Source organism: Delphinapterus leucas, chromosome 12 (genome assembly GCF_059928025.1).
Source record: "Delphinapterus leucas isolate spDelLeu-1000000601 "Yukka" chromosome 12, BTC_Dleu_Yukka2, whole genome shotgun sequence".
In the NCBI taxonomy this organism is placed as follows: Eukaryota; Metazoa; Chordata; class Mammalia; order Artiodactyla; family Monodontidae; genus Delphinapterus; species Delphinapterus leucas.
The window spans coordinates 71,588,412-71,605,320 of record NC_143140.1 but is presented as its reverse complement, the minus strand read 5'-3'; the positions used below and the strand labels follow the sequence as shown (position 1 = coordinate 71,605,320).

Below are 16,909 nucleotides of genomic sequence, written 5' to 3'. Positions count from 1 at the left end.
AGTCCTGTTTGTAGTTATTTAAATGAGATAATGCCTGTACAGTCCTTGGCATAATGCCCAGTACATGGTAGGTAGGTGCCTCGAAAATATCAGTAACTTTTTTTTTAATAAATTTATTTATTTTTGGCTGCGTTGGATCTTCGTTGCTGCGCGTGGTCTTTCTCTAGTTGCAGAGAGAGAGGGCTACTCTTCGCTGCGGTGGGCGAGCTTCTTATTGTGGTGGCTTCTCTTGTTGCAGAGCACAGGCTCTAGGTGCACAGGCTTCAGTAGCCGTGGCTCATGGGCTCTAGGGCGCAGGCTCAGTAGTTGTGACGCACCTGCTTAGTTGCTCCGCGGCATGTGGGGTTTCCCAGGGCTCGAACCTGTGTCCCCTGCATTGGCAGGTGGATTCTTAACCACTGCGCCACCAGGGAAGCCCAGAAAAGATCAGTAACTTTTAAAGGAGAAGTCACTGTTGTAACTCCAGCATCAGGGCACTTTCCGATATTGTCAGCTTTCTCCTTTGCCCCCGCCTACCCTCAAGTTGAGATACTTGGCCTTGACCTAATCTCTTCACTCTCAAGGTACAGAAACACATGACTGAATCTTTTATTTTGGCTGTGGAATCAGAACCACAATTCAGGCCTAAGTACCCTCTAAGGAAGCGGCATGGAAGTTGATCCAGGTGTGGATTGTGGGCAAGGTCACCTGAGCAATTGATGGTCAGCAGTGGCTTGCCATCATCTTCATGGCACATTACCAACAGATATTTAGCGTGAGCACCTACTATGGGTAAAACTTATGAGAGCTTCGGGGCACTATGCTGGGTGGCCTTTGTGAGCTTGAGGCTGGATGTCTGCAACACACTTTGAGAAGCCATTTGGAAGCTACAGATCATGCGCAGTTGGGCCACTTGATGGTTGAGAAGCACAAGCCCTAAGGAATAAAATTATAAATTGCTCAGAATTGTATTCTACATTTCCCTTTGGCTGCCTGTTTGTTTCTCAGTATAATTTGAGGTGTTAACTATGGCCCACAATAATCTAGGTGGTTTGGGGTACTGAGCTGTCTTATGAATTACCTTTCTCTCTAACTTCCTTGTGGTTAAGATTGGCAAGCATAGTTTAGGATTATAATTGCTGAATTTCAATGACAGAAAGAGTACTCTGTAATGAAAGATACTTATATGTCATAAACATCCTGATTTGATAAGACATTAGTTTTCCTTGCGAAAAGGTCATAATGGACATGCAATTTTTTATGTTCAGTTTTTTTTTTTTCTTAAATGTAGTTTTTTCTAGAAGGGGAAATGTTGGGAGAGACATATTATTTCAACTGTTTATGGGCATACATTTAAAAAAATCTGGGCACATCTGTGAAATCTTAATTGTATACTGAATTATTGCCAAATTCTAGTTTATTAGGAAGTGTGAGTTACGGCTAAATTATTAATAGAAGTTAAAAGCTAATTATTTAAATTACAGTTGGACTTAGTTGAATATTAAAAAGGGCATTTCTTCAAATTGTATTTCCATATTACTTTAAAAACAGCCTAATATAAATGACCCAAATAGGCACACATTTTTTTCTGTCTTATGCAATTAAAACAGTATTTTATAGAAGAGAGCTGGTTTGCTGTAGTTACAGTCTTACTTTGAGAAAAATAGACTGCTAGGTCATTTTCCATTGAGATGAGGCATAGATCTAGGCTTTATGCAGCCCAAAGCTTATGCAATTTTGGAGTCCCTCTTTGAGAAAAAAGAATACCAAATAATTGATTTTTGCAAACTTCACAAAAATATGTGGCCCTGTGAACACATTGGTAAGGTCTTCTCACAGGGCCAAGGAAAAATCAAGTGAGGAGCCCTGAGGCATTAGCCTTGTTACCTTCACAGTAAGTTCACCTCTGACTAAATATACATTATTGTGAAAATTTCTGAGAGTGCTCCAGTTTCCCACATTCATGAAAAAGCTCTTTGGGTTTGATCCTTAGGGATGCATAATATTACAAATAATCTATTACCTACGTAAAATGATGAATTATTCTGTTATTGACAGTGTTCCCTTATCATATCTGTTTATTGAAGCATAATACAATAATTTAAAATTTTACCATTTTGTATTTTTCAAAAGAAATAGCCAATAGCCCTTTCACAGGATGTGAGAAAAATGGAAACAAAGGAATATATATATATATATATATATATCTGAAAGCATTTTTTTTTCTCTTGGTGTAGATTTTTTTCTGGAGACTTAATAAGTAAGAAAATTATACCTTGCTTGTATTTACATAATAGCTTTCTCATAGAATGTTACATTAATATATTAGGCTTAAGTAGTGGTTGAAAATGGGGGGAAAAAAAAGAGTAAAACAAGGAGCCTAAACTTAAAATAACTTCACAATGGAGAAAGAACAATTTTCCTGACCATGTTTCTTAGATCTCCATGATCGAAAAGAAGTGGACAATTTAGATATTTACTGCAGGTAGGAAATAAAGCAATTTCTATAAATAATTCTAGAAAAAACTTTTTTTCAGAGCTTCTTGAAATAAGAATATTCTTAATTTTCCATTTTGACTATAGAAAATTGGTCTCTCAATTTTTTCTTGTCTCAGGTACATAGTTTTAATAGCCTAATATTTGGTCATGTTTTTCCCATTTCTGTTTTAAAATTTATTTTACTGAAGTATAGTTGATTTACAGTGTTGTGTTAATTTCTGCTCTGCAGCAAAGTGACTCAGTTATACATGCATACATTCTTTTTCATATTCTTTTCCATATGGTTTAGCACAGGTTATTGAGTATAGTTCCCTGTGCTATAGAGTAGGACCTTGTTGTTTAGCCATTCTGTATATAATAGTTGCATCTACTAACCCCAGACTCCCAATCCATCCCTCCTCCACCTCCCCTCCCCCTTGGCAGCCACAAGTCTGTTCTCTACGCCTATGAGTCTGTTTCGTAAATAAGTTCATTTGTGTCACATTTTAGATTCCATATATAAGTGATATCATAGGGTATTTGTCCTTCTCTGTCTGACTGACTTCACTTAGTATGATAATCTCTAGGTCCACCCATGTTGCTGCAAATGGCATTATTTTGTTCTTTTCTTATGGCTCAGTAGTATCCCATTGTATATATCTTCTTTATCCATTCATCTGCTGATGGACATTTAGGTTGTTTTGATCCCGTTTCTTCTTTTTGAAGATGAAGAATGAAATAAATGACCAGACGAGGGAGGAAGGAGAGGAAAGAGGCATAAAATTAGGATCCTCGACTGGAAATTGGAGAAGGGAAATAATACGAATTTACTGAAAAATATATTCATCTGACCCACTTCATCATCTTATGACACCACATTTGGAGCATGGACACTGGAAAAGAGAGAGGCCTACTCTGCGGATAAGACGATTTGTCACCTCCAATGGAGCAGGACTTGCTCGGTCTGTCCAGTCTGGGCAGCAGGGTGGTCTCTGCAATTGCCAGGTGGGCTCACTTGGTTTAGGTACCTCCCCTTATGATAATGCATAAACTATGTTTGCAACCTTAGAACATTAAAAGTAATAAGAGGGAAGGTACAAACTTTCACATAAGCACTAGGGATGCGATGTACAACATGATAAATATAAATTAACTTTGCTGTACATTCTATATGAAAGTTGTTAAGAGAGTAAATCCTAAGAGTTTGCGTCACAAGGCAAAACATTTTTTTCTGTTTCTTTAAGTTGTATCTATATGACATGATGGACGTTTACTAAACTTATTGTGATAATCATTTCATGAGGTATGTAAGTCCAATCATTATGCTGTACACCTTAAACTTTTACCGTGCTGTATGTCAATTATGTCTCAATAAAACTGGAAGAACACCTGGCAGTCCAGTGGTTAGGACTCTGTGCTTCCATTGCAGGGGGCCCAGGTTCGATCTCTGGCCAGGGAACTAAGATTCCCATGAGCTTCATGGTGTGCCACCCTCCCCTCCTCCCAAAAAAACTGGAAGAACAAAAATTTTTTTTAAATAAAAAAATAAAAATAGTAACAGGGGTTAATTGGGAATGATGGCACCCATATTAAATAACTAATACATAGTTAATTTAAATTTAATGCACACCTCACCTTTATCAACCAAGGATTTGAGGCAGCTCACCAGGTACACATGTAAAAAAGTAAATATTCAATAAATAGAATTTTGTTTAAAGTATGGTCATGGAAAATAGAGTGGAAAGTTAATAAGTGTGGTGGTGGGATTGGGTGAAAATACAACACATATATCCTGGCCCGGAGGGCACAGGTACTATAATAGGACAATAAATTTGTCATGAAGCTATGGGTCTACGGTCAGTTAAAATTTTTTTAATTAACCGCGGAGAAAAAACATACTCATTTCTTCTAGGAAGCAGTGCTTTTCCTAATATAGGTTTTAAAAGGAATTTCTCAAGTGAAGCTGTAGTAAACAATATTCATAGCAAACAAAAAATAATAGGTTTATAAGCTGTTTCTTGTATTGTCAGTTGATGAAGACCAGCTGAGTTTTTTAAAAGCTGCTGGGTAAAAACAGCTCTGCAGGGAGTAATCCATACTATGGAAAGAACCTGATACTCTTTACTAAACAGTTCACCAAAGTATAAATATGAAAACAGAAAGCTAAAAAAATACATAGTGTAATACTGGTACTTCCAGTCTCTTAGTAAGATGTTGAAATTGGCTAAGAGAAATGTTTCTGCCTTGGTTCTGATTCAGGTTTTCTTTTACCTTGTTTTTTGTAGAATTCATACATTATAGTCGAATAACTGTAAAGAAGTTATTTCTAACTGCTCTGGTTGAGATTTTAAAGGCTATTTATTTGCTGCATTTCATCTTCTATAGCTGTTTTCTCTCTTTGAGTCACAGTTCCGTCATTCCTTCTTGAGGTGGTTACTTGTAGAAGAATGGCAACGTGATTTCAGTAAGGTCTTTGATAGTCTCCCGTGATCTCCTTATAGACAAGACGGTGGAATATAATTTGGGTGGCAGATCTGTAGCCAGTTGGACATCTCTGTCACTCAAATGTTTACCAACAGATGGCTGTCGTTCTGGAGGGAGGGCTCTGTGGTGTGTTATAAGGAGTAGTCCAGGTATAAGAAACGCTAAGGGAGGAGCAGGTTGGTGTGGTGGAGTAGATGAGCTCAGTTTTGGATATTTCTGTGAGACTTTCAGGTTGAAATGTCCTTAGCAGTTGAGCAAATGGATTTGGGGGAGGGGAGGAGGAGGAGAAGAAAAGGAAGGAAAGGAAAGAAGGAAGGAAGAAAGAAAAATTGAGATCTAGTTAAATAACACACGTTTATTAAGTACCAACAAACTATATACCAGGCAGTGGCTAAGCACTTTACAGGTTGTAACTCATGTGGGTATCACAGCAGCCATATAAGGATTATCTTGCTATGATCTCTGCTTTACAGATGAGGAATGGAGATACGAGTGGTGAACTGCCTTTCCCAGAGCCACACAGCTGGGAAGTGGAAAGAGCTGAGCTGTGAGCTCTGGTGAAAAATGAAGAGCTGGGCATTTAAGCAATAAAGTCATAGGTGTAGCTCTGAGAGCCTCTATGAGCTGAGGTACAGTAGCTCCTCCAAGGTCAGTGTGTTGGCCTATAGAGGCTCAGAAAAATAAAAGCCATATTTCCTGCAAATGTGCATTTTTCACAGCGTGTTCATAGCTTTTAGCCCCTCAAATTAGGAAAATATAGAGTGAGTGAAAAAGGAGCATGGCAGAAACCTGGGAACAGCTTCAAGAAAGTGGAAATGGTCAAAAAATGGGAGATGCAGCATAGGGTCAAGGGCCAAAGCAAGCACGAGGTTGTGGGTGACATCAGCAGAGCCATTTCACAGGAGAGATGGGTGAGAGAGAAGATTGCAGTGACTTGGTTTGTGGACCTGGGGACCTCAGATGCAGACTAGTCTAGAAGCTTGACTAGGAAGGGAAAGAGAAAGAAGGGTGGGGCAGCTAATTACATAGAAAATCAGGATGAAGGGAAGGGTTTTTAATCTTTTAATGAGAGGCGTGAGTGTGTCTTAAATGCTCCAGTGGCAAGTGGGGATAGAGAGAGAGCAAAGATTCCAAAGAAGGGTGATTGTAGGAGCACGGTGTTGGAGATGCAGGAACAGATGAATCCTTCCTAATAAGCACAGGCAGGTAGAATGTCCACCTGGAGATGGAGGAAATGATGTGTATGTATACAGGTAAGTCTGGAGGTAGAGGAGAAGCCTCTGTACTGTTTCATCATGAGGAAATAGTGGCCCAGATAAGCTAAGAGATTGCTATCTGGTCTCACAGCCAGCTTGTAGCGTTTTTGGAGCTAGTAGAATCCACTGTGTTTCCATGATATTATTCCTCTCCCAGTGAAAAAGTCTCCCCTTGACTTCCAAGATACTAGGCTATTTTTGGATCTTCTCAGGCTTATTTGAGGAACTCTTTTCTGGTTTTCTGGATCTTGTTTCTTTTCTTACCAGTTAAATGTGTTCTGGGTCCCCTTGTAGTGTGACATAGTTGAATAGTTAGGGATCCTGGGGCCTGACCTGGGTTCAGACTCCAACTCTATTCTTCCTAGCTTTGAGCTCTTGGACAAGGTACTTAAATTTACTGAGCCTGTCGGCTACCTCATCTATAAAGTGGGTACAATAAAACTTACCTTCAGATTACATGAGGATTAAGTGAGATAATATACACACAATGCCTGGCACAATCCCTGGTACGTAAGAGGTGCTCAGAAATACAACGCCCTGTCTCTTCTCTCTCCCTTGGTGAGATCCCTAGAGACCCAGGCTCCTTGCTTCTGTGCAGTTTTGAGAAAGTCACTGAATCTTTCTGAATCTATTTGTTCATGTCAAAAAATGGAGACAATCTTACTACACACCACTGTTGTGAGAATGAAGATGGCTCTATGGAAGTCTCCGGGAGACTGCTCCATCAGTCTTTGTTGACTCTAAATCTTACCTACTTCCTGAGCTTCACTTCTCACCCATTATGAACATCTCCCCACAAGCATATCTTCCAGCCTCTTCTCACTTGAGCATTAGGTTCTAACTACTTGTTGGATGTTGCCTGGATCATCTGCTAATGGGTATGATTATTTTTATTTTTAACTTGTTATATTCACACTCGTCTGTGATCTCTTTTGTATCTTACATAGTTGGCAAACTCTTCCTCCTGACCTTTACTTTCCCTGGTGGCAGCCACTTCTTCTTCTATTTCTTCTTATTGTACTGGTTATTTTCTATTTGCTATCTATCCCCTCCTCCATCCTTCATGCCTGAGCATCTCTCAGTCTCCCTAGCCAGCTGGCTTCTCATGAGAAGTCCTCATCCACAAGGGGGGAAAATTGTCTATGTTCTGCTAGAGAACATAACCATGGTTCTATTAAATTGGAAGCTAAGATGACCCTCTTGGTTATTTGGGGCTCCTCTTGCCACTGGAGGTATTGGCTGCTTACTAAAGAGATATCTGGTTGTTGCTACACAAAACAGTCAATGGAAAGCTATTGTCCAGGACTCAGATCCTGCAGGAATGAAGGTTTGGTTTACCCTAATGGGTGCTGACCAAGAGTAAAGAGAATACGGAGTGGGTGGCAGAAGAAGGGTGCTGTGGTCACCAGCTTAGACCCCCCCAAGACTAGTTATAGAGGTGCGTGCGTAACTTATGCTAATTGATTTTTTTCTTTATCCTCCCCTCCTTTCCTGCTACCCCATATGAGGTTCTGAAGGTAGTTAACATTGCAATTTAGGTCCTGCTCAGAACATAACTGAATTGATATCCTGTGGCTGACAGTAGCTAGGGGTGTTTCCCACATGTTGGGGGTCAGAGTTTCTTCATTGAGGGAGGATGCTGAGGGGAAAAGGTGGGCTGTTCTGATTAACCTCCATTTGTGTCTGCTCCCCTCTGCCCACCACAACTATTACCTGGTCTGTTCTAGCCCAGGATGTTGGGCCAGCTTCCCACCAGTGCAAAGTACCAGCAAGAGATTGAAAGTGGGGAGAGGAGAGGTTGGGATATTCCCCCCCCCATTCTCTTCCTGCTCAAGGGCTACATTTTTGGCAGTGAATGCACTTCTTCAGTTTACAAGTGACCTCCTTCTCATGGCACCAGCCTGTATGGTGCTTTGAGAACACTTCCTTCCCCTGGGCTTTTTTTCCAGGTCAGGTTCTTTGGGAAACAGACTCTGATACTCTGTCTGTAGAAGGTTTGCTGAGGAGTGAGTGCTTGGGGTTGCTACTTGGGGTGGGGAAGTGAGGGAAGCAGGACTGGGCAGAATATGTTGGGATGGCCCTGCAGTTAGTTGCACAACTGGGCAAGTGGGCGGGACCTTTATACCTCCATGTAGACCAGTCATTGTGTGTGGTTGCCTCTAGGGAAGGGCATGTCTTCAGTAAGGAAGTTCCTTTTAGTGAAGGACAAGTCCCAAAGAGGGATTTGGCTAATGCCTGTTGGCCACCAGTACTCCCAGCTGCTGGTGGATGAGGTCAGTCCTGGAGGGGCATCAGGGAGGTGCTCCTCTTACACCCTTCAAACCCAGGGGCCCCAAAGGCTTCCCACTACTGCTAGTCCAGGGGGTCTCAGCATCCATCGATGCCTCTCTTAACCTGCTCACACCTCTGTAACATCTTATCTTTGTTCAGTTCTTTTAACTGAACCATCTGAGTTGATTTGTTTCCTTTCAGAGCCCTGACTAATATAGATATTAATTTACAAATGACATGAATATATAAATACAAACTCTCACATGTTCGAGAAGGAGAAGTTCAGTACCTGATGATAGGGAGACCTGACCTGGCTGGGGAGGTGAGGGCAGGTTTAGTCAAGGAAGTGATGTGAGTGAACATCTGAAAGGGGAGTCAAGGTAACTATAAAGAAGAGAATAAGGCGGGGGGAGGGGAGGAGGAAGGAGAGACTTTTTTTTTTGGCCATGCCACGCAGCATGCATGATCCTCACTGACCAGGGATCGAACCCGTGACCCCTGCAGTGGAAGCTCGGAGTCTTAACCACTGGACTGCCAGGGAAGTCCCGGGAGAGAATCTTTTAACTGAAGAAAATATTGAGTCTCTACGGCCCACCCCATTCTCAGGTGAGGGTGAGAGTAGAGACTGGAGAGAAAAGCAGGACCACACCTTCAGGCTTTAAGCCCCCCATTAAGGATAATTCCAAGGGTATTAGAAATGCTTTGAAGGTTCTGGAGCTGAGGGCCATAATCAGATTTGCATTTGAGGAAGATCTCTCTGGCTAATCAAAGACCAGTGTCATTTTTAATTTGGGGAAAATTACCACTTGCCTGCCAGTGTCTGTTAAAAGCAGAAGACCCTTTGATTTATAGAAGTCTCCAGACTGACTAGATAGAAATTTCTATCACTTGGCAAATCCCACATATAAACTACAGTATATTTCATGGACGGAATGTTACATGCTACACCCCACTGTGCCTATTGTGTCTTTTTCACATTATGATAATTTGTTGCATTTTTTCCTACTGGGTGATACTAATAGTGTATCAACCATGAGACTTTTCATACAATAACAATTTGTACTATATATCCAAAAGTTGGAAAATACTGTATACTCTATCAGGACTTCTGATTTTGCTTTCCACTAGTTTTTGGAGTCTTTACAAAGTATATAAACTTCTACCACTTTGGTTCTGGAGTTGATTTAATAGGATTTCTCTTTATTCTCTCTTCAAATATGTTAATGGAAAAGTGTGAATACAGAGCGCTAGTCATGGTTTCATGTACAGATGTAGTCTCGGACCTCAGGGCCCCTTTCTGCTTTCTCAGTTCTTGTTGACTGTTGAGCAGAGATCAACAGAGTCAAGGGCAGAGCCCGATCCCTTGCAGAATTTATGAATGGAGGAAGAGGGGTGACAGCCGTACAGAACAACTGACAGGAGGGCTGTGACCAGAGCCCAGAACACCAGCCTCACCCAGTATTTCTATCCTGTCGCCCTTCCCAGCACCCCCTGCCTCACCCAGAAAGGTCCCAAACTGGGACCTGGGAGTTTAATATGCCATTGCTTTCTGTCTCTAGTAATTTAGGCATGAAGATTCTCTTTATCTAAATAATTAACCAGAAACAGTTGATTCTGTCATCTCATTGGGTTAGTGTTACTGGTTTAATTGTGTCCCTTAAAAAGGTATGTTGAAGTCCTAGCCCCCAGCACCTCACACTGTGACCTTCCTTGGCAGTAGGATCTTGGCAGATGTAATAAGTTAAGATGAAGTCTTACTGGAGTAGGGTGGGCCCTTAATCTAGTATGACTGGTGTCCTTATAGGAAGGGTAGAGACACAGAGACAGAGGCATGTGGGGAGAATGTGGCCATGGGACAACAGAGGCAGGGACTGGACTGATGCACCACCTCTAAGCCAAGAAACACCAGAGACTGTTGGCAAATACCAGAAACAAGAAAGGATTCTCCTTGACAGGTTTCAGAGGGAGCAGGGCCCTGCTGACACCTTGATTTCGTATTTCTAGCTTCCAGAATAGTGAGACAATACGTTTCTGATGTTTTAAGCCATCCAGTTTGTAATTTGTTATGGCAGCCTGAGGAAATGGATATAGTTGGTGTCCATTTTTATCATAAACCCTGAGGTGAAACCCGTATCTATTATCATGTAACGTTTGAGTCCTTTTTGATAAGATTTACTGACTACTAGAGGGACAAAAAAGATTTATTGAGCACTGTAGAAAATATTTTGTTTCAAATGGGATAAATATTTTATTTCCATTAAAGGCAGATTTTAATTTTTACCTTTTGGATAATTATCAAGAAGAAGACATCAACTGTACATCCCCTAGTTGGTTGATGCAGTTTGCTTTCCTTTGTCATTAAGAACATTTCTTTTTTCCATTCACATAACCATAAGTCGTCGTTCTATCTCTGAGATTTCGTATCTGGTGCCCCCTTCTCTAATCACCACGTTCTTGCCTATTTTTTCTGATATTCCCCTGCAGCCACTTCAGGCCCATTCCGTGAAGTTCTGGGCCTTCCCAGGACTGCATGCTGGAAACTCTCCCCTCGAACTCAGGCCATTTACTTATGTTTGTCCGCCACGTTCTCCAATCCACCTCATACTCCACAGACAGCCTTTTAATGATGATCTTCACTGTGACCTTGATCCCCCTGAAGTTCCCACTGTGTTAATTTGCAACCGTCTGCTCTCTCTGTTCTGCAGCTTCTAGACTGCAGAAAAGTTAGATCCACGTACCTCTTACTCAAGCCATCCAACTCACCTGAGCTGTCATTCAGTAATTCTTGTATTCTCCACTTGTTGAGTTGCTAAGAAACTCCCTACATTTCCTTTCTTTCTTTCTTTCTTTCTTTCTTTATTTTGCGGTACGCGGGCCTCTCACTGTTGTGGCCTCTCCCGTTGCGGAGCACAGGCTCCAGACGCGCAGGCTCAGCGGCCATGGCTCACGGGCCCAGCTGCTCCGCGGCATGTGGGGTCCTCCCAGACCGGGACACGAACCCGTGTCCCCTGCATCGGCAGGCGGACTCTCAACCACTGCGCCACCAGGGGAGCCCCGCACATTTCCTTTCTCATATCCCCTCCAAATGGATGGTTTTTGCTCCCGTCTTACTGAGATCTAGGCCATCTGGCAACTTCATTTGTATTCTTGGTCTCATCCTTCCATGTTCACTTAATTCTCTCCAGAATCTTCAATCCCTTGATCACCCACCACTTCTTCCCCTCATAAATTACTACATATTCAACTGAAGTAACAGAAAAATCCAACCAACAGTTTAGTGCTTTTCAAACTAAAATATTACAATACATCTGATTCACCTGGGGAGCTTGTTGAACCATTCTCAGCCAATCTGGGGCCTGTGATTCTGTAGTTCTAATGAGATTCCAAGTGATGCTAATGTTCCCGGTCCCCAGACCACGAGGATTTACCCCTTAAGTGCATATGGGGTCATCCTTATGGGGCAAGTGCAGTATTTGCACGATGGCTTTCATTCTTCTGGGTTGCGTCTCATGGTCTCAAGATCCTGCCGCAGTTCCAGATATCCCATCATGATCAGAGTGCATCCAAAGGCAGGAGGCAGCGGTCTGACCAGAGAGACGACAATGAGAGAGCCTTCTCTTTTCTTTCTCCTCTCATGAAGGAGGTGAATATTTCTTGAAGGCTCCCATTTCCCCTTAAAATTTATTGGCTTAGAGTTGGGTCACACCTGACCACTCACTGTCAAACAAAGATGGGACAGAAGGATTATGACATCTCAAGAGGCTGGACATACTGGTACACAAGGTGAGTTCTGTCAGCAGAAAAGGGGGAGGACGGCCCACTAGGATGGGCAGTGTCCTGGTTTTCATAGTGCCATCTTGAGCCAGACCTGGTTTTCAAGCACTACTTTGAGGGGAAAAATGTTTTGATAATAATGCCTTATTGAATCCATTTTTGAGCTTCTTTTCATGGCAGTTTTCTCTATGAATGTTCCATACACACACACACACACACACACACATATCCTCTCTATTCATATCACTGATATCTGGCTTCTGCCCCCACTGTCATAATGGAATTGTTCTTTTGAAGGTTGCCAATAACCCCTTCCCCACTTACCTCTACCTGCCTCGTTTTGGCCACTTTTTCAGTCTTAAGCTCCGCTACCCTAGGGATTGGTGAAAGCCACCACTCAGATTTCCTCCTCTGTTTTCTTTCAATCTCCTTTCTTCTCCTCTTGCCCCCTGGCTGGGGCCTTTCCCTGACTTGGACCTTAGCTCTCTGCTCATCCATCCTTACAGTTAGTCATCTATTAGCTCTTAGGACATCTGTTCTCATGTATTTAAGTATTACCTTTAAGCAGTACCTCTATGGCTCCCAAACCCTATCTGAATTCCACCCTCAGATCTTTACCTACCCATCACATCCTTCTAACTGCATGTCACACCAAACCACTTCTCTCCCAATGAGATTCTTTTCCTACTTTCCTTAACTTAGTAGGTGGCATTAAATTCTTCTTGGAATAAATTAGCATAGTTTTTTCTGTTATATATATTATTTTACAGGATGTTAACGGGGAAGTTGTGACTGATGCACCAGGAGATGACAGCTATCAGATACCAAAATGAGTTAGGATGGAGACTACAAGGTGGAAATCTCAAAAGTACTGAGTGGTTGAGGACTGATGAGATACCTATTCAGACAGAGACTACAAAAGAGGTTACTGTTGGGAGGGCTTTGGGAGGAGCATTTGTTTGGATGGAGCTGCCTGGGGAGTTTTGGCCTCATTCCGCAAGGGTAGGGGCACTGGCATCTAACACCAAGCCAGGTGAGGACTTTCTCAGAACCTCTGAGAGCGTGGTGTAGGCCCCAAGCTGACAGTGGATGGTGCCAGATTCCCACCTGAGGAAGGTACTGCATCCTATGGGGCAGAGTAGAGGGCCACGTCTGGGAGGAAGTTGTTCTACCTTTCAACCATAAGCTTTCTAGAAATGTGTGAATCTCAGAGACCATATGGGAGTCCACAGTAGGAAGGTCAGCTTGGGGTCATTTTGAAAGAGATTCTGCCTAAAAGGTCTTGCTGGAGAGTTGAGAGGACCCAACAGCAAGAGTCTGTGCGGAGTGGACTCAAGGAAAACCAAGACTGAGGTAGAATAAGCAGTTAGAGAGACTTCCTTGCCAGCCTTGCCAGCCTCTCAGGAAGTATGTTCCAGCATTCCCAGTAGGGGCCACAAAAGTGTTCATGAAAGATTTGGCTTCAAACGTCCATCAGGCCCAGAGGGTGTGATGCCCTTTCTGTCAGAGTACCAGCCCAGGATAAACTTTCCTACTGCCCCACGCCTCCCTCCCCTCATGATTGTTAGCAAGCTGGCCGGGGAGGGTGAGATGGAGGACAAAGCCCTTTGCCTGACTTCTGCCCACAGAAAGCCCTGCTGGGGAAGGAGCAAGATTTTAATTACTGAAATAAGAGCATGTCTTATCTCTAAGTAATAGCAGGACTTTCAATTACCTGAGAGAAAACAAAATAGTTATGGGACTGCTTGAGTTGTCATTAAGTGGAAGGGGAAGAACTGATTTTTAATGGGGCGGTAGGCAACAAAAATTGAGTTGCTTTTATGGGTACACTCCACAAATCATGTTTATTCAATGTTCTGGTTACGTAGAGAGCTTAAATTCAGCTTCTGGAGTACTGAAATCATTTTATTAAAAAATTCTATTCAGGGCTTCCCTGGTGGCGCAGTGTTTGAGAGTCCGCCTGCTGATGCAGGGGACACGGGTTCGTGCCCCGGTCCAGGAAGATCCCACATGCCGCGGAGCGGCTGGGCCCGTTGGCCGCTGAGCCTGTGCGTCCGGAGCCTGTGCTCCGCAACGGGAGAGGCCACAACAGTGAGAGGCCCGCGTACCGCAGGAAAAAAAAAAAATCTATTCATATTGCCCCAGGATTACAAATTAACAAAAATGTCCTTGCTCCCCTTATATTAGTTTATGTGATTAAACCATATTTCTTTGCAGACCAAGATGACAGTCTCAAGGGATGAGAAGGATGAATGCACAAATTAATGAATGCTGAACGACAACAGTCTGCTGAAGCAGTTAGTGTTATTCATGATAAAGGACATGTATCTAGACTATGTAAAGACCTATTCCTCCTTAATAACAAAAAGACAATAATCCAGTCTTTGAAAAATGGACAAAATTTCTGAACAGACATTTCTCCACAAATGTATGCTATCTTATTACAAAGAAGAGAAACAAATGGCTAATAAGAACATGAAAAGATGCTCCAAATCATTAGCTTTCAAGGAAATGTAAATCAAACCCACAATGAGATACCACTTCACAACCATTAGGATGGCTAGAATTAAAAAGATAATATCAAGTATTGGTGAAGATGTGGAAAAATTGGAACCCTTGTACACTGCTGGTGGGAATGTAAAGTGGAGCAGCTGCTTTGGAAAATGGTCTGGCAGTTCCTCAAAAAGTTAAACATAATTAGCATGTGACACATCAGTTCTACTCCTGGGTGTATACGCAACAGAAATGAAAGCCTATATCCACACAAAATCCTGTACATGAATGTGCATAGCAGCAGTACTTACAATAGCCCCAAAGTGGAAACTCAGCTGTCCGTCAACGGATGAATAAACGAATGTGGTATATCCATGCAATGTAATATTATTCAGCCATAAAAGGAACTGAAGCACTTATATAGGGTGTAATATGGATGAACTGGGAGAACAGGATGCTAAGCAAAAGAAGATAGACACAAAGGGGCACATATTGTGTAATTTCCTTTATATGAAATGTCCAGAAGAGGCAGATACATAGAAACAAAAAGATGAGTGAGTATTGAAGAGAACTGTGTTTTTGGTGGAGGGGGGGATAGAGGAGGAGGTGATTAAAATGTTCTAAAATTGTGATGTTTGCATAACACTGAATATACTAAAATCCACTGAGTTGTATAAATAGGTGAATTATTTGTGAATTCAAAATGTTAATTCTGGTTCCCTGCACCGGGAGCCCCCTGATGGCTGGGATGGAGCCAACTTTGCTGACTGTATCTTAATTTTCTAGCCAGGCTTCACACACAGGCGCTCAACAAATACTTCTTGAGAGAATCACACACTTTTATACGGTACCTGATGTTTATACGGTGCTTCATAAATTTCAAAGCATTTTTTTCAGGGACAGCAGCAGTTCCTTTGTGCCTCATAATAACCCGCAGGTTGTCAGAGTGGGTGATCTATGAGACTGTTATTTGCCCATATTGTGAAAAATGATCAGCTGTACAAGGGAAAGACCAAAACCCATTTCTATTAACTTTCATCTGAAGGTGCTCCCTTAGGCCTGTTTGTCTTGCACTTCTTCTGTCTCCCAGAGAAAGGGAATCCACTTTGTAGTACAATCAGCACAGCTCTGGGAGACTGATTCCCAAACTGCAACCCAACAGCACAGCAATTCGGGTCACTTGGGGGGCAGAAACCGAAGAACCGAGATTCCGTTGCTGAGCAAACATAGCGAGGAGGCCAGTGAGATTTTAGCTTCGGGGTATTGGACTCAGTCTCCTCAAATACTTCTAACCAGAAGGTTTGAGTTAGTGGGGTGTCCCATGACCGTGATCTCAATAGCATTCAGCTTAAACGTCTTCCAGGCACCGAATTCAGGGTTCTAGGTTCTCGTCTGCCCTCTCCCCCGTCCCCCCACCCACCCACCCCCGCTCCCCACTTTCCCAACACACACACACACACTCACCCTCTCTCTCTCTCACATGCTTGGGGCAAGAAACCCAGATTCAGCACATTTCTCCAGGACCCTTCCGATGGAGGGGGGGGAGCCACAGGAGGAGCCATTTTGCTAAGAAAGACTCACTTGAAGCACCTCCAAAAAGAAGTCCTTAGAGTCCTCCCCGCCCCCCAGTTGGGACGCGCGCACTCCTAGTCGGCTACAGAACCCCTGGCCACTGGGCGATTTAACGAGGTCCTCTTTTAGATCCACCGAAGCGGCCCGGAAGCCGTGGCCGCCTTCCAGAGGGGGACTGGGAGAGCCTAGGGAGACCCACAGAGGCCCCGGAGGGGCGCCGGTGGGCGGGGCGCGCTGACCCGGGCCCCGCGAGCAGCAGCGCAGGTGAGCAGCCAGAGCTGGGCTCGCCGCCGCCGCCCTCGTGCCTCCGCCCCGCGGCGCCCCCCCCCTCCCCGCGCGGGGGCCGGGGGTCGGGCGAGGGCTCTGCCCAACCGCCGGGGGGGGCTTTGACGGGAAGTGGGGCGGCGACGTGGGAACCCCCAGACCGGGCGGCCGTGCCCGGCCCGCCAGGGTATGTCCAGGCGCGGGGCCACCACCTCCCCGCGAGCGCTGGGAGCGGCGGTCGCGGGAGCCGCAGGTGGTTCCCCGGGCCGGCCCTTTTCTCCTCCCCCTTTCCTTTCTTTCGCCTCCCCTCCCTCTCGCCCGGTGTCGGCGGCACTTCC

The 16,909-nt window shown here is 43.6% G+C and overlaps 1 long non-coding RNA gene across 2 annotated transcripts; it reads left to right on the top strand.

Moving 5' to 3' along the window:
• The first annotated feature begins 622 nt into the window (after window positions 1–622).
• LOC149747898 (uncharacterized) lies at window positions 623–16,512 on the top strand. 2 transcript variants are annotated; one of them, XR_016395237.1, is made up of 3 exons: window positions 623–6,194; window positions 12,109–12,251; window positions 14,460–16,512. It is a non-coding gene; the product is annotated as an uncharacterized LOC149747898 (long non-coding RNA). The 2 variants fall into 2 exon arrangements; XR_016395236.1 differs by having other exon boundaries at window positions 13,013–16,512.
• Window positions 16,513–16,909: the final 397 nt, after the last annotated feature.